Source organism: Colossoma macropomum, unplaced genomic scaffold (assembly GCF_904425465.1).
Source record: "Colossoma macropomum unplaced genomic scaffold, Colossoma_macropomum, whole genome shotgun sequence".
Lineage (NCBI taxonomy): Eukaryota > Metazoa > Chordata > Actinopteri > Characiformes > Serrasalmidae > Colossoma > Colossoma macropomum.
In genome coordinates, this window is record NW_023494787.1 from 34,927,945 (window position 1) to 34,951,302 (window position 23,358).

Consider the following 23,358-nt stretch of genomic DNA (forward strand, 5'->3'; position numbering starts at 1 on the left):
CGTACCGCCTATCTGATGTCATGAAAAACCAATCCATTTACATACACCGATGAGCCAAAACATTATGAAGTGAATAACATTGATTGTCTCCTAACAGTGGTGCATGTCAAGGTCTGGGATATATTAGATGGTAAGTGAACAGTTGGTTGTTGTAGTCAGTGTGTTTGATGTGGGAGAAATGGGCAGGCAAGAAGACTTGAGTGACTTTGATGATGGCCATGTTGTTATAGCCAGATGACTGGGTCAGAGCATTTCTGAAACAGCAAGGCTTGTGGGGTGCTCACAGTGATGACCCATGGTGAGTACAGACTGGCAGTGATCTGAGGAGGAGAAAACGAAGAACGGGCGAAAGGGTGTGGGTTGCCCAAGTCTCGGTGATACGCAAGGACGTTGAAGTCTATTCCATCTGGTCCAATCCAACAGAAGTGCTACTGTGTCACAGAAATTTTTTATGATGGAACAGAGGAGTGTGTCACAACAGTGCATTATGGGTGGGCAATTCAAACTCAGATTTATATCATGGTATTTTCTACTATTTAGGTGATAACAATATAATTTCCCAATATTAAAAAAAATATATATCAAAAAGGGTTGTTCTATTGTTTCAATGTCAAGCTTGTAACAATAGAAGAACCCTTTTTAGTGTTATATAGAACTATTTTCAAAACCATCTACAGCATATCCTCCATCAATCTGAAGAACACACTCACAGTGCAAAGAACCCTTTAATAATGCAAAGGGTTTTTTGAGTGTTCATGGTTCTATATAGAAAAAATTAATATTCTGAAAAAATGTCATACCGGTACACCGCCCACCCCTACAGTGCAACACAATCTGCTGTGTATGGGGCTGCGTAGATTAGTCATGGTGCCCTTGCTGACCACCACTGAAAGCACCTCAAATGGGCACGCATCTTGGAGCAATGGAAGAAGGTCATCCGGTCTTTTACATCACGTGAACTGGTAAAGTGATGGCACCAGGATGTACTGTGGGAAGAAGATAAGCTGGTAGAGGGAGTGTGATGTTCTGGACAATGGTCTGCAGGGAAACCTGCAGTAAATAAGTTAACACATCCTCTACAGAGAATGCCTTTAAATATGGCATTTTTCTGCTTATTTTGCAGTACAATTCCTATTTAATTTGCTGAGTTATTGGAACATATTGGAAAAAAAGAAACATAAAATATAACAATTTTTACACATATAGTGTTTTTCCCAATGTGTTTAGCAAATAAACAGTAATTATGCATTAAAATTTGAAGAAATGTCTTTCTGTGTACCATGTATCATGCATCCCTAACATTTTGCTATACATTTTAATAATATGCGTACTACAGGGGAAGGCGATGCACAATCTAACAGGAGCTAAAATTATATTTTATGTAGTTAAAGAAATTCAACTAGAATGTGCTTTTAGAAATGCTCTTTTATTTCTATCATCTGTTTTTTTTTTATTTATTTATTTTTTAACAGCAATCAGGTATTTCTCAAGATTCAGCCTGAAGACTATAACAACTTAAAATATATATGTTTTCATTATACATGTTTGTTGATTTCTGAGTTGGTGTTACAAGTTAATCACCCTCTTGGTGCCTGTAACATTACTTCTTCTATTTTGAAGTATCCCTGTCTGTGGGTTCAGTTGTAACATTTGCACTCACTCTGCTTTTGGCAGAATTGTTCATAAACAGTACGAACACTTTTTAGATTGCAGTGGAGATGTGTAGGTTGCTTGTATAAAGAGGATATTAAAATTAATCTGTCAAATTGTGAACACTTAATTCAAAAGCCATAGAGAGTGCTGAATTTCACAGCTAAGCTGATAAGAAAATTCCACTGTATTATGAACGTATCTGAGAGAATCTTTAGCCCAGCTGAAGTTGTGCCTTGTGTTTAGTGAAGCAGCAGTTCATTGTGGCATGGTTTTTCTTTTTCTTTTTTCTTCTTTTTTGAGCAAGCAAAAACCTGCGGTAATGTCTTGCAACAGCCTCTGGGGTACTTTCAGGCTCACTCTCTTGCCAACCCACCCGGCAGCTCGCTTTGAAGTTCAAGCATGAATTTGAGGATGCAGTGCCACTTTCAAATAATCTGCTTTGTTAAAATAAACACGCTCATGTAATTTCATTATGTTTTCATAGTTTTTTTGTTCCCCCCACACACTTCAGAAGAAGATGAAGGATGGTTTCATAGTCTTTCAGGTGTTTATGCCATGCATTGAAATTTTGTTTAAAGGAGTCATGGAACTGAGTAGCAGTTTAGTAAAGTGCATCAAATTGAAATGCTCTGCCTTCTGTAATGGGTATTTTCACCTTATTGCATGAACGGAGGACTGCTATAATGAAACGTACCTTAACATTCACAGGTTAGTGTTAACAGATAAACTATTATTTGGTAAAATAGTGCTTGTAATGTGTTTGTAAACTAGTTTTAAAGGAATACTCCGGTATATAACTATGTTTTAAGTCTGGGTTTTTCTGTTCTTTTGAATAGAAGCATCTGCCCATTGTTTTCTTTTAGGTCAGAGTCAGTTTTATTGCCTTTTCTTCTGATTACAGATGTGTTGAAGACGAATGAAGTGTAGTTTCTCCAGGTGCTACATGTAATATAGACAGCAGCAGACGTAAACAAAGTATTTTGTTTGGTTTGTTATGCAGTGGTTTATTGTAGGGAAATTTGTAGGGAAGTCTTTGCAGTGGTGGTGGTATTATCCAGGGGTTGCAGTGTCTACAGCACAAATATAGCCACTTTACTTACTTTCCAAAAACACTGGTTAAGCTAGTTTTGATATGTAAAGTAGGCATATCTGGGAAAAAAAATATTTTGTTTGGGGACTATTTTACCTTACGTTACATGCGCATTTTGCCATATCAAAAAAATCACACTGAAATCTTTTTACCCAGTAAATTTCTCTGTAAAGCATTTCACCTCAAACCACTGAATGACTTTGTTTTCATCTCAACCACTGAATTATGTAGAAATATTGTAAAATCGGTGGAACTGCTCTATTACATAAGATTTTTTAAGGCAAAGGGATACATGCACTAGAATCTAATGAGGTGGTACATTCACAAAAGCCATGCTCATAAAGCAACAGTTCTGTTTTAGAAGTCATTAGCAAGGAACAAGAGAGGGGAAAAAATAAAAAACGCTGTGTTTTGCCTGTGGCCACCCAGGTGTGTTCTGCCACTCCAAATGAGCCTGCCAGCCCCAGCCAAGCAGACACGCTCTCATCTGAGGCACATTATTTATGCATGCTGTTTCTAGGTAACCCGCTCTGTCAAGGAGGTAGGACTCCATCCATAAACTCCCACAGCTGAGACTGACCTGCTAACACACAGGTGTGCACACAAGAACAAACACATCAAATGCATCCTCCAACACAGCTGAGAACAAAGGTTTTGTAGACACAAAGACTCCCAGCAATTAGAAGCCCCTTTGCAAGAGGACAAATTCTCACAAGCGTGCAGAAGTACTTTTAATCTGTTAAGTGGAGTGGCAGATGGATCAAATATGGAGCCGCTCGGTGGCTTGGCCCATGGAATTGTCATATCTCTGGAGCTGAGAGGGGAAAACGCATTCATTATTTTTGTATGCTTTCTCCCCATAGACCCACTCAGACAAAGAGAAGAATCTTTTCTCCTGTTACGCATTGCGGTGTGAAATTCGCTACATGGATCGGAGTGCACGTTTTGATTCATTGCCTTCTCTTTTAGAGGGTTGCCTCCATTTGTGTGGGTTGCTGGTGGTGCTCACAGCCAGAGGTTGTTGTGATGAGACAACAATGTGTTATATGTTTTACATTCCACCCAGGGTGAAGTACACACATCCTGTACTTGAGTAATGCCCTTAGTAAAATATTACCTGTCCTCTTTTTATATTTCTCCTTTTAAATATACTTAAAGGGACAGTTTCCTATTTTTTTTATTGTCCCCTGAGGTCCTTTTATGACATTTGTGTAGGTTTATATACCAAAAACAGGCATAATTCATTTTCTTACAAGACCCTTGTCCCTCCTTTCTTTATCCTTTTTAAGATGTTAAATAAGACAAAGAATTAAATAGGTTGTTGCTGCTGTGTCTTTAAGACTGGTCAATGTAAATCATATCTGTTCTGATTGGCTGCCCTCTATTGTGTCTCATTCAAAAAGCAGTCCAGGCTGAAGAACTCCGTATAACTTTAGAATAAGAGGGCAGGGCTAAACTGCTGTAGGCTGAATAGGTGTATGTATATATATATATATATATATATATATATATATATATATATATATATATATATATATATACATTGTGACATCACAAAAAATAGTACAATTAAAAATGAGCTGGTTTTGCAGCTAAGTTTTCATATATGGACAGTATGGCCTGAGGAGTAAAGGGTATGTTATTAATACTACAACAAACTCTTATATATAAAAAAAAAACAAGGAAAACTAGAAAGGGAAAGTTTGTGAACAAACTTTAAGTTGGCTTGAAAAAGCCAGTTAATTACGTTAAAACGTTAAAATGATTGAAGACTTTTGATAGCTGTTAAAATGTTGCCAAAATGTTCCTAAGCAGAAGCTGCAGTATCCGTGGTGGATTTTAATTCTTTGCTAGTTGCTACTGTGAATGAAGTTCCACCTTAAATTTTGTGCCACCTTAATTTTACTGCTATGTTATTTGAAGTTCCACTTTAAATTGTATGCCACCTTAAATTTAGTGCTAAGTTAATTGCAGTGACACCTTAAAACAAGTTCCACCTTAAATTCTGTGCCACCTTAACTTTAGTACTATGTTAATTTAAGTTCCACCTTAAATTCTGTGCCACCTTAATTTTAGTGCTACCTTACAGAGAGTCCCACCTTAAATTGTGTGCCACCTTAATTTTAGTTTTACCTTAAAGAGAGTTCCACCTTAAGTTCAGTGGCATCTTAAATTTAGTGCTATGTTAAATGCAGTGCCTACTTGAAAGAAGTTCCACCTTAAAATCGGTGCCATTTTAATTTTATTGCAATGTTAATTGAAGTTCCACCTTAAAATTCAGTGCTACCTAAGTGCAATTCCACCTTAAAAGCAGTTCCATCTTAGTTAGTTTTTTCAGTATAGAATAATAATAATAATAAGAAGAAGATTACGAAGAAGAGTAAGTTGGCTTTTTCAAGCCAACTTAACTAGAAAGGGAAAGTTCATGAACAAACTTTAAGTTGGCTTGAAAAAGCCAGTTAATTACGTTAAAACATTAAAATGGTTGAAGACTGCTGATAGTTGTTAAAATGTTGCCAAAATGTTGTTAAGCAGAAGCTGCAGAATCCGAGGTGGATGGAAATTTTTGGCTAAGTTCTACTGTGAATGAAGTTCCACCTTTAATTCTGTGCCACTTTAATTTTAGGGCTACCTTAAACTAAGTTCCACCTTAAATTCTGTTCCACCTTAAATTTAGTGCTATGTTAATTGAAATTCCAACTCAAATTCTGTGACACCTTAAATTCAGTGCTGTGTTAATTCCAGTTCCACCTTTAATTCTGTGCCACCTTAAATTTAGTGCTATGGTAATTGCAGTTCCACCTTAAATTTATTGCCACCTTAAAAAGAGTTCCATTTTAAATTCGGTGCCACCTTAAAAGAAATTCCACATTAAATTCTGTGCCTCCTTAAAGTTAGTCCAATGTTAATTGAAGTTCCACCTTTAATTCATTGCTAACTTAAATGCAGTTCCACCTTAATTTCAGTGTCAGTGTAAACTCAGTGCTACCTTAAATTCTGTTCCACCTTAAAATTAATGCTATTTTAATTGAAGTTCCACCTTAAGTTCTGTGCCATGTTAAATTTAGTGCTATTGTATGCCACCTTAATTTTAGTACAATGTTAATTAAAGTTCTACGGTAATTTCTGTTCCACCTTAAATTTAGTGATATTAGCAGTTCTACCTTAAATTGTTTGCTATGTTAATTGAAATTCAACCTTAAATTCTGTTCCACCTTAAATTTAGTGATATGTTAATAGCAGTTCCACTTTAAATTTACTGGTTTGTTAACTGAAATTCCACCTTAAATTCTGTGCCATCTTACATTTAGTATTAAGTTAATACCGGTTCCACCTTAAAGTTAATGCTATGTCAATTGAAATTCCACCTTAAATTTTGTGCCATCTTAAATTTAGTGATATGTTTATTGAAGTTCCACCTTAAATTCTGTGCCATCTTAAATTTAGTGCTATGTTAATACCGATTCCACCTTAAAGTTAATGCTATGTTAATTGAAATTCCACCTTGAATTCAGTGCCATCTTAAATTTAGTGATAAGTTAATAGCAGTTCCACTTTAAATTTACTGCTATGTTAACTGAAGTTTCACCTTAAATTCTTTTCCATCTTAATTTTAGTGCTACTTTAAAGAGTTCCACCTTAAATTTCCACATTAAATTCTGTGCCTTCTTAAAGTTAGTTCAATGTTAATTGAAGTTCCACCTTAAGTTCAGTGCTAACTTAAATGCAGTATTACCTTAATTTCAGTGTCAGTGTAAACTCAGTGCTACCTTAAAAGAAGTTCCACCTTAAAATTCAGTGCTACCTAAGTGCAATTCCACCTTAAAAGCAGTTTCACCTTAAAAAAATCATTGTGTGTGCTGATACTGCTGAGCATTAGGCTGGGAGAGGGTGAGACATTAGGCTCCGTGCGTCACTTTGGGTGGGTGTGTGAGTTAACGGGCCATTGTGACATCATGTGTGGCATGCTGCCAACATTCCGCCCATTCATTCCCTATGGGAAAAAATATCGACTTTGAACGTTAATTTTGGGAAAACCGTACGTCGGATCGCTTAGAAAAGCACAAGCAACCTAATCGGGTATGGGTCCTACGATCCTGCAAAGTTTCGTGGTTCTAGCTCGAAAACTGTGGGACGAGAAACATTTTATATTTTGAGCGTAGAATAATAATAATAATATTAATAAGATTACGAAGAACAGTAAGTTGGCTTTTTCAAGCCAACTTAATAAGAAGAAGAAGATTACGAAGAACAGTAAGTTGGCTTTTTCAAGCCAACTTAACTAGAAAGGGAAAGTTTGTGAACGAACTTTAAGTTGGCTTGAAAAAGCCAGTTAATGACATTAAAACGTTAAAATGGTTGAACACTGTTCATAGTTGTTAAAATGTTGCCAAAATGTTCCTAAGCAGAAGCTGCAGAATCTGTCGTGGATGGTAATTCATTGCTAGTTGCTACCATGAATGAAGTTCCACCTTAAATTTTGTGCCACCTTAATTTTAGTGCTATGTTAATTGCAGTTCCACTATTAATTCTGTGCCACCTCAAATTTAGTACTATGTTAATTGAAGTTCCACCTTAAATTCTGTGCTAACTTAAATGCAGTTCCACCTTAATTTCAGTGTCAGTGTAAACTCAGTGCTACCTTAAATTCTGTGCCACCTTAATTTTAGTGCTACCTTACAGAGAGTTCCACCTTAAATTTTATGCCACCTTAAATTCGTTGCAATGTTAATTGAAGTCCCACCTTAAATTTTGTGATACCTTAATTTTAGTTTTACTTTAAAGAGAGTTTCACCTTAAGTTCAGTGGCACCTTAAATTTAGTGATATGTTAATTGCAGTGCCTACTTGAAAGAAGTTCCACCTTAAATTCTGTGCAGTCTTAATTTCATTGCAGTGTTAATTGAAGTTCCATCTTAAATTCAGTGCTAACTTAATGCAGTTCCACCTTAATTTCAGTGTCACTGTAAACTCAGTGCTACCTTAAAAGAAGTTAAAATGGTTAAAGTTAAAATGGTTGAAGACTGTTGATAGCTGTTAAAATACTGCCAAAATGTTCCTAAGCAGAAGCTGCAGTATCCGTGGTGGATTTTAATTCTTTGCTAGTTGCTACTGTGAATGAAGTTCCACCTTAAATTTTGTGCCACCTTAATTTTAGTGCTGCCTTAAAGAGAGTTCCACCTTAAATTCTGTGTCGCCTTAAAAGAAGTTCTACCTTAAATTCTGTGCCACCTTAAATTTAGTACTATGTTAATTGAAGTCCCACCTTAAATACTGTGCCACTTTAATTTTAGCACTACCTTAAATTATGTGCCACCTTAAATTTAATGCTATGTTAATTGCAGTGCCACGTTAAACCAAGTTCCACCTTAAATTATGTGCCACCTTAATTTTAGTGCCGTTAATTGAAGTTCCATCTTAAATTCAGTGCTAACTTAATGCAGTTCCACCTTAATTTCAGTGTCATTGTGAACTCAGTGCTACCTTAAAAGAAGTTAAAATGGTTAAAATGGTTAAAGTTAAAATGGTTGAAGACTGTTGATAGCTGTTAAAATACTGCCAAAATGTTCCTAAGCAGAAGCTGCAGTATCCGTGGAGGATAGCAATTCTCTGCCAGTTGCTACTGTGAATGAATTTCCACTTTAAATTTTGTACCACCTTAATTGTAGTGCTATGTTATTTGAAGTTCCACCTTAAAGTCTTTGCCAATTTTAGTGCTTCCTTAAAGAGAGTTTCAACTGAAATTTTGTGCTGCCTTTAAAGAAATTCCACCTTAAATTCTGTTCCACCTTAATTTTAGTGCTAGGTTAATTTAAGTTCCACCTTAAATTCTGTGCCACCTTAAATTCAATGCAATGTTAACTGCAGTCCCACCTTAAATTTTGTGCCACCTTAATTTTAGTTTTACCTTAAAGAGAGTTCCACCTTAAGTTCTGTGGCACCTCAAATTTAGTGCTATGTTAATTGCAGTGCGACCTTAAAAGAATTTCCAACTTAAATTCTGTGCCATCTTAATTTTAGTGCTACTTTAAAGAGTTCCACCTTAAATGTCCACCTTAAATTCTGTGCCTCCGTGAAGTTAGTCCAATGTTAATTGAAGTTCCACCTTTAATTCATTGCTAATTTAAAAGCAGTTCCACCTTAATTTCAGTGTCAGTGTAAACTCAGTGCTGCCTTAAAAGAAGTTCCACCTTAAATTCTGTTCCACCTCAATTTTAGTGCTATGTTAATTTAAGTTTCACCTTAAATTCTGTACCACCTTAATTTTAGTGCTGTCTTAGTTCCACCTTAAGTTCTGTGGCACCTCAGATTTAGTGCTTTGTTAATTGCAGTGCCACCTTGAAAAAAGTTCCACCTTAAATTCTGTGCTCGAAAACTGTAGGAGGAGTAGCATTTAGTTTTTTGATTATAGAATAATAATAAGAAGAAGATTACGAAGAACAGTAAATTGGCTTTTTCAAGCCAACTCAACTAGAAAAATGCATTTCCTAAAGGAAACGCAGAATGGTTGCGCCGCGGTTACTATGGAATTCCATAGGAGGAATGAGGGATGAAAAAAGTACTCATAGAGGAGTGTGGGTCAGTAAGGCGGTGGATTAGAGCTTGGAGACCTAATCTAAGTGAGTACATGTACTTTGGTGGCTGTTGAGAAAAAGACTGACTAGGGCTTTGTTGCGAAAGACAATAAATTGGACACTAGGGGAGGAACGAGGGATGAAAAAATGACAAAAAGATTAGTGTGGATCAGTGTGTCTGTGCATTAGAGCTTGGGAATGTGCCTGTGCATTTCGGTGTCTGTTACACAATGGAAAAAACAGGGCTATGGTTTGGCCAAAAATAAATGGAATTCTAAGGGAGGAACAAGGGATGAAAAAAGACAGAAACAGAGGAGTGCTGGTCAGTATGGCTAGGCATTAGAGCTTGGGGATGTGCCCTGAGTGAGTACATGCATTTTGGTGGCTGTTGGGTAAAGAAGCAATAGAGTTTGAGTGGTGGCAAAAATGAATGGGATTCTAAGGGCGGAGCGAGGGATGAAAAAACAACAAATAGAGGAGTGTGGGTCAGAATGGCTGTGGATATGAGTTTGGAGTGGTGCCTTGAGTGAGTAATTGCATTTCGGTGGGTATTGGGCAGAGAAGTAATAGAGTTTGAGCGGTGGCGAAAATTAATGAGACTCTATGGGAGGAATGAAAGATGAAAAAACGACAAATAGAGGAGTGCGTGTAAGTATGCCTGTGGATTAGAGCTTGGAGCGGTGCCCTGAGTGAGTACTTGCATTTCGGTGGGTGTTGGGCAAAGAAGTACTAGAGTTTGAGTGGTTGTAAAAATTAATGAGGCTCTATGGGAGGAACGAGGGATGAAAAAACAACAGGAAGAGGGGTGCGGGTCAGTATGGCTATGGATTAGAGCTTGGGGATGTGCCCTGAGTAAGAATTTGAATTTTGGTGGCTCTTGGGCAAAGTTAATAATAGGGCTTGAGCTTGGACGAAAATGAATGGGACTCTATGAGAGGAATGAGGGATGAAAAAACATCAAATAGAGGAGTGCGCGTCAGTATCGCTATGGATTAGAGCTTGGGGATGTGCCCTGAGTGAGTACATGCATTTCGGTGGCTGTCGGGAAAAGAAGCAATAGAGTTTGAGTGGTGGCAAAAATGAATGGGATTCTCAGGGCGGAACAAGGGATGAAAAATGACAAATAGAGGAGTTCGGGTCAGTATGGCTGTTGATAAGAGTTTGGAGCGGTGCTCTGAGTGAGTACTTGCATTTTGGTGGGTGTTGGACAAAGAAGCAATAGAGTTTGAGTTGTAGTAAAATGAATGGGACTCAACGCAAGGAACGAGGGATGAAAAAACAACAGGAAGAGGAGTGCGGGTCAGTATGGCTATGGATTAGAGCTTGGGGATGTGCCCTGAGTAAGAATTTGAATTTTGGTGGCTCTTGGGCAAAGTTAATAATAGGGCTTGAGCTTGGACGAAAATGAATGGGACTCTATGAGAGGAATGAGGGATGAAAAAACATCAAATAGAGGAGTGCGCGTCAGTATCGCTATGGATTAGAGCTTGGGGATGTGCCCTGAGTGAGTACATGCATTTCGGTGGCTGTCGGGAAAAGAAGCAATAGAGTTTGAGTGGTGGCAAAAATGAATGGGATTCTAAGGGCGGAACAAGGGATGAAAAACGACAAATAGAGGAGTTCGGGTCAGTATGGCTGTTGATAAGAGTTTGGAGCGGTGCTCTGAGTGAGTACTTGCATTTCGGTGGGTGTTGGACAAAGAAGCAATAGAGTTTGAGTTGTAGTAAAATGAATGGGACTCAACGCGAGGAACGAGGGATGAAAAAACAACAAATAGAGGAGTGTGGGTCAGTATGGCTGTGGATTAAAGCTTGGAGACCTGATCTGCAAGAGTACATGTACTTTGGTGGGTGTTGAGAAAAAGACTAATTAGGGCTTTGTTGTGAAAGAAAATAAATGGGACTCTATGGGAGGAACAAGGCATGAAAAAATGACAAATAGATGACTGCGGGTCAGTGTGGATGTGGATTAGAGCTTGGGAAAGTGCCCATGCATTTTGGTGTCTGTTGCACAATGTAAAAAACAGGGCTGTGGTTTGGCCGAAAATAAATGGGATTCCAAGGGAGGAAAGAGGGATGAAAAATGAAAAATAGAGGAGTGCGTGTCAGTATGGCTAGGGATTAGAGCTTGGGCATGTTCCCTGAGTGAGTACATGCATTTTGGTGGCTGTCGGGCAAAGAAGTAACACAGGTTCAGAGGTGGCAAAACTGAATGAGGCTCTATGGGAGGAACGAGGGATGAAAAACGACAAATAGAGTAGTGCGGGTCAGTATGGCTGTGGATTAGAGCTTCGGGACCTGCCCTGAGTGAGTACTTGTATTTCAGTGGGTGTTGGCTAAAGAAGTAATAAAGTTTTAGTGATGGGAAAATGAATGGGAGTCTAAGGGCGGAATGAGGGATGAAAAACGACAAATAGAGGAGTTCGGGTCAGTATGGCTGTGGATAAGAGTTTGGAGCGGTGCTCTGAGTGAGTACTTGCATTTTGGTGGGTGTTGGACAAAGAAGCAATAGAGTTAAGCAAGTAGAGTTAAAGAGGAAAGCAAGGCGCAACCGTAATAATAAGAAGATTACGAAGAACAGTAAGTTGGCTTTTTCAAGTCAACTTAATAATAATAAGATTACGAAGAACAGTAAGTTGGCTTTTTCAAGCCAACTTAATAATAATAAGATTACGATGAACAGTAAGTTGGCTTTTTCAAGCTTAACTTAACTAGAAAGGGAAAGTTCGTGAACGAACTTTAAGTTGGCTTGAAAAAGCCAGTTAATTACATAAAAATATTAAAATGGTTGAATACTGTTGATAGTTGTTAAAATATTGGTAAAATGTTGCTAAGTAGAAGCTGCAGTATCTGTGGTGGATTCTACTTTGTTGCTAGGCATTACCATGAATGAAGTTCCACCTTAAATTCTGTTCCACCTTAAATTTGGTGCCACCTTAAAAGCAGTTCCACCTTAAATTCAGTGCCACCTTAAATTTAGAGCTATGTTGATTGAAGTTCCACCTTAAATTTAATGCTAGGTAATAATAATTCCACCTTAAGTTCTGTTCCAACTTAAATATAGTGATCAATTCTGTGTCATCATAAATTTAGTGCCACGTTAATGGAAGTTCCACCTTAAATTCTGTTCCACCTTAAATTAAGCGATATGTTAATAGCAGTTCCACCTTAAATTTAGTGCTATGTTAATTGAAGTTCCACCTTAAATTTAATGCTGTGTAATGATAATTTCACCTTAAATTCTGTTCCAACTTATAGTGATTGTTAATAGCAGTTCCACCTTAAATTTAACGCTATGTTATTTGAAGTTCCACCCTAAATTATGTGCCGTCATAAATTTAGTGCCACGTTAATGGAAGTTCCACCTTAAATTCTGTTCCACCTTAAATTTAGTGATATGTTAATAGCAGTTCGACTTTAAATTTAGTGCTATGTGAATTGAAGTTCCACCTTAAATTTAATGCTGTGTAATGCTAATTCCACCTTAAATTCTGTTCCACCTTAAATTTAGTGATATGTTAATAGCAGTTCGACTTTAAATTTATTGCTGTGTTAATTGAAGTTCCACCTTAAATTCTGTGCCATCTTAAATTTAGTGCTATGTTCATTGAAGTTCAACCTTAATTTCTGTTCCAAGTTAAATTTAGTGACATGTTCATAGCAGTTCCACTTTAAATTTAGTTATATGTTAATTGAAGTTCCACCTTAAATTCTGTGCCAACTTTTGTGCTATGTTAATTTAATTTCCACCTTAATTTCTGTTCCACCTTAAATGTAGTGATATGTTAGTAGCAGTTCCACCTTAAATTGAATGCTATATTAATTGAAATTCCACCTTAAATTCTGTTCCAAGTTAAATTCAGTGATATGTTAATAGCAGTTCCACCTTAAATTAATGCTATGTTAATTGAAGTTCCACCTTAAATTCTGTGCCATCTTAAATTTAGTGCTATGTTAAAACGGGTTCCACCTTAAATTTAATGCTAGGTGGAATTTCAATTAACATAGCATTAAATATAAGGTGGAACTGCTATTGACATATCACTAAATTTAAGGTGGAACCCAATTTAAGGTGGAAATTCAGTTAACCTAGCACTAAATTTAAATTTAAGGTGGAGTTTCAATTAACCTAGTATTAACATGAAGGTGGAACTGCTATTAACATAGCACTTAATTTAAGGTGGCTATGTTAATTGAAATTCCACCTTAAAGTCTGTGCTGTCTTAAATTTAGTGTTATGTTAATTGAACTTCCACCTTTAATTTATTGTTGTGCTAAGTGACGTTCCACCTTAAAATTCAGTGCTATCTAAGTGCAATTCCACCTTAAAAGCAGTTGCACCTTAAAAAAAATCATTATGTGTGCTGACACTGCTGAGCATGTGAGACATTGGACTCCGTGCGTGAGTTTGTATGTGTGTGTGAGAGAGCCGTGACATCATGTGTGGCATGTTGCCAACATTCGGCCCATTCATTCCCTATGGGAAAAAAATCGCCTGTTTTTCATCCGCTGTACAAAAACGGTATGTCAGATCGCTTAGAAAAGCACAAGCACTCTATTCGGTTATAGGATCTACGATCCTGCAAAGTTTCGTGGCTCTACGTCGAAAACTGTAGGAGGAGAAACTGTTTAAATTTTGAGCGCGGAATAAAAATAATAATAAGCCAACTTTTTCAAGCCAACTTAATTAATGTTTCAGTGACACAGGCCCTATAAGTCAGAAGTGAAAGTACTGAGGGCTGTAGTTATTTTTGTTATTTTGACGAACCATTTCTTTTAATGAGACCTGTGTAGTTGCAGACATAAAACAGATAGCTTTACAAAAGCTCCTGTTTTTTAACACTTGAATTTGTCGCTGGGTGGATATGCCTCTCCTTCTGTTTTCTATATTTGTGCAACAGGTCAAGCAAATCAGCCAATTAAATGGTACAGGATACAAGATATGAACACTTTATTTTGAACATTTTACCAAATGTATGTAAAAACTACCTTTATTTTTTCCCAACACTCTTAACACTCTCTAACTCTGAATTTGGGGAAGATATCTAATTATGATTTTACTGACCTATATTTTGCCTGTGATTTAAATTGCCTGTGATTTAAAACTATTTTCTAAATTAAGCTTTAGACTTGATTTTTTTTTTTGTTGGCCAAGAAGACCAGCATATCCATTGCTTTCTGGCTTGAGGTTTGATCCCTCTGCATTAAACTGCCAGTAAGTTGAGATCATGTTTCACCAGATTTGGTTGTTAGCAAGTATTTTATTAATAACTTGTTAGTTTGTTAATTGTAAATAATGTGAACATCTGTGTAATCTATGGAGGGCTATTGAAGTAACGTGGGACGATCATTGATTTATTCAGTTTAAAAGTGAATTTTTCTGCAATTTTAGACAATTCACTTAAGAGTAACGAGTATCTACACATGCTGCAGAAGGCAGTACACTGAAAAGTAGAGTATTTTACTTTGAACTGTTGTGTAGTGAAAACAAAAAAGATCTTAAAAAAAATACATGTATTTCATGTCGTGCTTTTAGCAGCTTCATACTAATAAAGCTACACTGACTTTAGCTATGGAGTGTTTTCCCTTCTTCTCAGTGATGGAGAGGTAGAAGGCGAGAGAGAGAGGTGGGGCCAGCTGCAGATTGCTAAGCCAAACAAATACCAGCACCACCAACGACCAATCAGGAATGAGTATGTGAATTGGATTTAAAGGGGTCAGATGAGGTGCTGGCAACAACTTATCTGGTCACACAAACAACAGCGGGTTCAAAAAAGAAGCCATATAGAGAGTATATGTGTGTGCATGTGCTTAATCCTCTTTTGGATGTTAAGAAGAGGTAATGGACAGTGAGTCTGTTTTTCTGTGTGCAGACAGATTTCAGATCACACATCTCAATTATCATGATCTTTCTAAAGCTTTTAAAGTCAGCTCACTAGCCTGTCCTCTGTATCACTCTCTCTCCCTCCCTCACTCTCTCCTTCTCTCTTAATCTTACTCTTGCCCTTGTTCACTCCATTTACCTCCCTCCCTCTCTCCCTCTCTCTCGCCTTTTCTCTCAAGCCTCCTTCCCTCCATTACTCTCCCCCTTATTCTCTTTCTCACTTTCTCTCAGCCCTCCTTCCCTCCATTACCCTCCACTAGTAGTGCACTGATACTGTATTGGTATTGGCAGCAATACTGGCACTTAACCGCTGTATCAGTATCAGTGATGGGGATACTGATACCTATGACTGACACCACAATTTGACACGTGTGTGCGCACCAGTAGGCAGAACTTAACATGTCGGCGGTGTGGGACGACAAGCAGCAGTAAAAATACTCATGACAGAATCTCTAACGGCAGTTTTTGGTGTAAAAACACATTAACAGAGCCACTTACCTGAACGGCTGAGCTGCTTCTTTCAGTAATCACCCGTCTACCGCTCTGTGGTCACTTACAGTCTGAGTTAATGTTATTGTGAGAGCAGAAGGAACCACTGGACTTTCTGCATAATGATAGCCTTTAGCATAGCTTTTAGCATAGCAGTCCGCTAGCCGGGCCTGTGTGTCCACTAGCCCTGCATGTGGTGCAGCTGTATCACTCAGAAGCAGGGTCTGGCCTGTCACTTCAACATGGCCAGAAAAAGCACCGAAAGTCGCTAACGTGAACGATGGTGATATTTACTGAACTGATGCTCAGAGATGCAGCATAAGTGGACAAGATGTACGTATGAGGCAAATGACTTGAGAAAAATGGATGTGAAACAACACTCAGCTTTGTTTTTGAGCCAGAGAAGCTGATGTGTAAACACCACAGGTTTATCTGTGTGCTGTTCAGCTCTGTTCTTAACAGTTTTGCACAATAAAAATATTTTGCATTTACTTAAGTTGTTAAACATGGCTCTTATTACTAATTATATAATGGGAAATACGAAATACATACAGTAAGCACCTAATAAATATAATTTAACAAGCAATTGCCATCTAGAGAAGCTGGGTGTGTTTTATTTGTGCTGCATAACATAAATTTTACCAAAATAAAATATGTTAAAAGTGTAATTGTACAAATATCAGGACTTATAGATGAGTTAGAATAGATTAGTTAGTACCGATACTTAAGGATCGGTAGCGGTATCGGAAGGGAATAAGTGGTATCATCTCTACCCTCCACCTTTTTCCACACTCTCTCTACCCACTCCTCTTTCTCTCCCTCCCTTTATTCTTTCTTTTTGTTCTCTTTCTCTCCTTCTCTATTGCTTGCGCTTCTCTCTCCTTATTCTCTCTCCTCCTTCTCTTGTGCTTACTTTCCCCCTTCTTCACTCCATTAACCTCCCTCCCTCTTTCTCTCTCTTCACCTCTTTCCCCTTCTCTCGCCTCATTTTCTCCTTTCCTCCCTCTCTCCCTACTCTTTTATCTTTCTCTCATTTCTCTCTCTCTTCCCTATCCCTCTGTATCTCTCTCTCTTCTATCTTTCTCACTCTCTCTCTTTTGCCCGCCCTCCTTCCACTTTCCTCCTCCTTTTCACTGTCTCTCTCTAAAAGTGAGGTGGCTAAGTATAGGTGGTAAAGGGTGAAAGAATAAGTACGATAATGTGATGATTCAGAAGTCAAGCTGCTGATGATAATTATTATTATTTCAACGAAGATTCTTTGTCATTCTCCGCTGCCGCCTCCTCTTTCTTGTATGTGTGCATGTCTGAGACACTGTGTGTGTATTGTAGTGAATTTTCTCCCACTCTAGCAGGTCTTGCTGCACTTGATTGACAAGAACAGTTATATTTGTGAGAAGAGGACAATGGAAGATATTGCACAGGTATATTCAATAAAGAGAAAGATCAACAGCGTAGATATACTGCTTTAATTGTAGATGCAAATGTCTTCAGAGTTAGGCTAGTTGGTGCAGGCATTCTGGAGACACCATATCATTTCTGTTGGAACAAAACCTCGTTACTTTAAATATCCTTAACTGTGAATGGCAGTTAATGGACCAAGACAGCATTGTAAGTTGTTACAGCATTTGTATTGGTCCATTCATCAACTCAATGTAAAAGGAAACTGGGGTTTTAAAATCATGTGGAAAAATGATGATACATGAAACAGAATGGTGATACATCAATTATAATTTTGTTCTGACAGCGACGATATGATGAACTGAATTTTATAAATATAAAATAATGGGCCTCGGCTGATGTGTAAGACCACAGGCTATGAAACTATTTTAAAAAAAATGTGTGATAATCATTTGTTTTAAAAAAACCAGATGTTAGTTAATTAAAACACTGTTGATTTGATAAATTAGTTAAAGAACATAAAGGAGTTGATGAAGTGATGAAAAATGCACTTAATGTACTACATCAGTTTGTTAATGTGCTACTTTAGTTTTCAATTCACTTGCATTTTCATCACCTTTCTTTTTTATCAGATATTTATTTCCACACTTATACCTACACCACCTTGGTGATTAATGATAAACCATGGCATATCATATTTTTTATTATATTAATCAATGCTTTTATCAAACTATTATTTGAATGTTTCAATCAAATAATCGTTGATTTTATCAGATCAGATAACGGTCACTCATTTTGGTTCACATTCACTTTTATCAACCTCATTTTCTTCCTCATCACTTTATTTTTATTACTTCCTCCCCTCAAAACAGACAGCTTTATTTAATTCCCCCCTCTAGGTTGCATTTTCACGTGCATTACAGGTGAGACTGAGACAGAGGTGCTTTTTGTTCTTTGTGCACTGTGCAGGGTCCAAAGCACAGGAGCAGTTTTTCATTAAAGAAATGAAAAATGATTTGCTATTATCAGTGGCACGCACTGTCAGGCAGCAGCCACTTCTAGTAAATGCCTGCCTCATACTAATATTTGTTAATATTGTATTGCACCTGACAGTGACATGAACAAAGAAACCTTCAACAGTTACAGAATTGAAGGGGCAAAAAAGAGAAAAGGAAAAAAAGATAAAGCAGGAGTAATTCTCTGTTTTCACAGTTCCTCACTTCACCAGTGGCATGTTCCTTTTCTCTCTCCCTCTTTCTCTCTCATTCCCCTTTTTGTTCTCTTTCTGTCCTCCCTGCCACTCATCTCTTCCTCTGGGAGACAGAGGAACTTTAAAAAATCTCTCTCTCTCTCTCTCTCTCCTTTCCTCTTCTCTCCTTCCATATTACCACCAGTTGGCTCTTCTCATCCCCCATTTCCCTCCTCTCTCCTATTAATAAATTATTTAAAAGAACATTTATTTTATTGGTCTTAGCCGGGCAGTGCATATCTTGCAGGCGCTGCCGGTTTTTGACACAGAGGCCTAAATGAATGGCAGTGGCCTGTTAATATATTTATGACGAATTCTTTTCCCACGCTCGATTCTTCTAACCAGTTAGTTGTGATTCCTCAACTCAAAAGCTTCAAATGAACTCGAACAAACAAACAGCAGTGACAAGGGAAGCTCAGGACACATTTGCCAGGATGGAAATGTATTGTATTAGGCTAAACAGACTGCGGCAATGTGAGGGCTATGTGGTGTAATGAGTGAGTAGAAGACAATGGGTAAGGAATGGTTTCTGAACACTTTTTGGCTTAGATGTACAGTTGGCACCTTTATTTTTAAGGGTGAGCTGTGAGATGGGTAAATGGTAGGATTGACTTCCACCCCTCAAGTACTGGATATTAAAATGGGGGAATTGGCTGATGCCTCCTGGAATAGATTAAAAACTATAAAAGTATAAAAAAGGGGGTCTCTTCAGAGTGCCTTCTGTAGAGCTATTCGAGGTCTGAAATTTTAGAGTTCTGATTCTGTTCAGAGCTCTGATTCCGTTTCCTCTGCCTGGATTCGATTGAGTCAATTCCACAGAATAGTTTTGGTTTCAAAAACAGACATTGGTAAAAAATAGACTAAAATCTTAGTTATTTTCAACCTTAGCAAGGAAAGTTGGAGAATTACTTAAGTTAAATTAACTTAGCTGACTAACAGTGACTGGCTAAACTGACACATGAAACAGAATGGTAAATGGTAAATTTGTTTATTTAAGTTAAATTAACTTAGCTGACTAACAGTGACTGGCTAAACTGTACCTGATTCTCCTCTGTCAGCTCCTTCAAGTAGGTAGATGTTTTGGCATGCAACAAATATTACATTTTACTTTCTTTTCCACTTCATCTAAAGTAAAATACAGCTCCACCATCAATGTGTAAGCTGTGAAAGACTGTATTTTTCATACTGTCTGTGTAGCATATCATGTTCACACAGATGCAGGCAGACTTGCATGTCACTGGAATCAAGTCGAGCTTTGGAGTTTTGGGCTCTCAATTTCCAAATGCCTGGAATCAAAGAATCGATTCCTTTTGGGATTGATAGCACTACTCTTTTGTGAAAGTAATGGTTATATGTAGAACCATGACATCTTCAAAAAGCAGATGATCATTTTTTTCTGTCTTCTGCATCAGTTATTAGAATTGTATATATAGAAATATGTATATATAAATATATTCTATGTGTTGAATTCAGTTGCTTTAAGGTGCCCCCATTGCTAACTTAAGTGTCCAAGTGTGCACACCGCTAATCTACATAGAAAGGTATTTTCAATAAAATGGGGGATTGTGGAGCAGTGGAACTGTGCACTCTGGAGTGATGGAGTTCCATCAGATACCTATGGGATGAGTTGGAGTGAAGTTTGTCATCCAGAACTAATCATCCAACATCAGTTCCCGACCTCACTAATGCTCTTATGGCTAAATGCAATCTAATCCTCACAGCAATGTACCAACTTCTAGTGTAGAGCCTTATCAAAAAAGTACAGATTGTTACTGCAGCAAAGGGGGGCAAGCCGATTTGTGCTTGGTGGAATATTTTGATAAAAATGTGTTAGCTACCTACTTTCTACCACACTCATTCTTCCTCAGTCAGTCTGAAAATTTAGCTTGCTAACTTGCTATACTTGCCAAGAGATATAGTAATTGCAATACATGCTGTGTGATATAATCCTAGCTATCTGCTATCTCAGTCTCCTGCTTTATCAGTTTCTGGTTGCTGCCCTACCACAAACCTGTAACACTGTTGTCTGTGTGTGTAAAGTTAAATGCCAGTTAGCTTTAACCTGTTATGTTTTTATCAGGATATAATTGTCAGTCGCATAAAAAAAGTTGTTGCTGTTTTTCAAATACTATTACTGTATTCTTTAGGCATATTAGGGCTTCTGTTATACCAAAAAGCAAGACAGCAAAACCTAGAGGGCATCTGTATAGAGTCCTTAATGAATGGGGCTGAAAGCTAAAAACAAACAAATGTTTCTAGACATATATGTGGGACCTTTCTTTTAATTTTGGAAAGTAGGAGAATGTTTTCCATGTAAAAATTCAAAGACAGGTTCAGGCACAGACCTTTTAAAGGGCAAGGGCTCAAAGCGGGGAAAAGAGCAACCTGTAAGTAAGTTAAAGTTAATTTAATTTACAGAATATTGCAACCACTCCCATCAAGAGGGACAGTGTAATCTTGTTTCAGAAGGAAGCAATGTGTTCCCACAGCAGCCAGACTTCTATCCTGAGGTGGGTTTAAATCATGCTCTCTAGCGTAAACGGTTGTAATGTTATCCACTATACTACTAAATCATTAAAAATACAGTGGCATTGGTTTACAGAAGTCAGATTTCTGTTCTTTATAATATCAAAAACAAGGTAGTTAGTCATTAACTTAAAGAGATTATCAATGCTGCATCTCCAGTGCTGTGATGATATGTGCCGGTCTGAGATACTGAGGGGAATGCTGTTGGTACTGCACCAGAGGGGGTGCTCAAGAGCATTGATAATCTCTTTAAGAAAGCAAAACTTTCCGTAATTAAGAATAACAACCAAATGAAAAGCAGTAGAGGGCGCTAATGACTAACTACCTTGTTTTTGATATTATAAAGAAGCACCCCATGGCATCTATCTTTTCACATGCCTGCTGGAAGACACTGTTGAGTGTCATCACTAGAAATTCTCTGGTTCTGGCACAGTGTTTCACAAATTCCTGTGCTGGAGCCCCTCATACACTGCAGTTTTGTGTTTTCCCCTGCTCTAGCATACCTCATAAGTCATTAGTCATATCATTAACTAATCTTCAGCCCCTGATCAGCAGTGTTAGGTCTGAGAAAACGCAAGTCTGTGCAATAAAGAGGGGCTTTTAGGACTGGAGTTGGGAAATACTGTCGAAAAATGGAGCTGGAGTGTGATAGTGTGATGATAGTGAGTAGCAGCCAGAACCTGAGAGGAAAAGCTAGATCGTTCTGAATTGCAGTGCATCACATACGTTGTGTGAATGGAATTTAGGCTGGAATTTGTGTGCTGTGATTTCCTGCTTAAGCTCTTTCAATGATGAAAATGATTAATCTCTCTCTCTCTCTCTCTCTCTCTCTCTCTCTCTCTCTCTCTCTCTCTCTCTCTCTCTCTCTCTCACTCTCACTTTCTCTCTTAATATCTATGTCTTGCACGCTCTCTCTCTCTCTTGCATTCTCTCTCTCTCAATAACTATCTTCTATGTTGTCTCTCTCTTTCCCTCTCAAAATCTATCTCTCTCTCTCTCAAATTGTTTTTATCTAGTGGAAGCACACATCATTTATTCATCAGGACAACTTCACTATCATTGGAGAACATCAATAGCAAATGCTTTCAGTTAAACTCTGATATCCATGCTACAGCAAATGCCCTGGGAAAGAAATGTGCGTGGAAGGGTGGGGAAGAATGGGTGGTTTGTCAACTAGACAAAAACTGACAAACATCCAAACAGACACAATGAAAGTGGCTTGGCTGGAGTCCAGACATGTGTTCTTCTGCTCATCTTTCTCTCGCTTGCTCCCTTCCCCACAACAGACATGAATTATTGACAGCTAGCAGCTTGTGATTTTGTTGAAAGGGTGTGAGTGCAGATGAGTATTTACTAGGTTGTGCTAGACGAAACCCTGCATGTATAGAACGTATGTATGTCTGTCCAACAGGATGTGATTTGTTCTAAACAACCACCTTGATTTAGTCCTATCTTTGGCTACCAGCCCAACCTTGTGCAGATTTTACATACAAATTATGTTTGTGTGTGTGAATACATGTGTGATTATGCACTCAGCACTGAGGTGATGTACAGCCAGTGTACTGAGTACACTTCAGTTCAAAAACAGAGTGCCACCTTAAGATGATAAATATAACATGGAAAAGACCCGCTTTCAATAGCCACAGCTCCCCCTGTGATCAGTGCTGGTATTACATTATGTATCTTGCTTTGAACTGTTATAGAATCCCCTTCTCTTGCTCTCATTTACTCTCCCCCTTTGTCTCTCTCGCTTTCTCCCTCCTTCTCTTTATTGCTCACTCTTTCTGTCTCTCTCTCTCTCTCTCTCTCTCTCTCTCTCTCTCTCTCTCTCTCTCTCTCTCTCTCTATCGCTTGCTTCAGCTGTCAAGTTTTTATCTTTTTCTCTTGCATTTCAAGGGTACTTTGTTAGTGTGACAGTGTTTCAATATCAGCATTCAAAGCTCTCTCTGTCTGCTTGCCTCTCTCTCTCTCTCTCTCTCTCTCGCTCTCTCTCTCTCTCTCTCTCTCTCTCTCTCTCTCGCTCTCTCTCTCTCTCTCTATCAATCTATCTATCTATCTCTAATCAGTCTCTGTGAAAGCAGCGGGGAGGATAATTTTAGCTTGCTCACCCCAACAGCAAGTCTGAGCACACTTTGCCTGTGAATCCCGCATCTTGCAAACTGTGAAAGAAAAAATAAATATATAAACTTAAAAAAAAAAAATGCAGCCTAGTCTCCCAATGTGCTTTAAATGTCTTACTGTGCTAGCCCAGATAAAAGAGTAGATAATGTACAACCCCTTTAGCCAGATTAGTGGCCAAGAGTACTAAACTACTTTTTTAAACTGGAACTGAAATGGAAGATTTATAACACACACAAACATCTTTAGTGCTTAATGTCTTTCATCATTGCTCTGTGTCACTCAACGACATAAACATTCAGTCATTTTTTAAATAAATATATTGTTGCTGCTCAAATGCTGGGTTAACTCAACGCCCCTGTGTAATCTTTCTTCTAG

General features: G+C 37.9%; 1 protein-coding gene across 1 annotated transcript in view; it reads left to right on the forward strand.

Annotated features, from left to right (window-relative positions):
* The window catches only part of pvrl2l (PVR cell adhesion molecule related 2 like), a 186,675-nt gene that overhangs the window by 150,513 nt on the left and 12,804 nt on the right, over positions 1–23,358 (forward strand). The window lies entirely within an intron of this gene.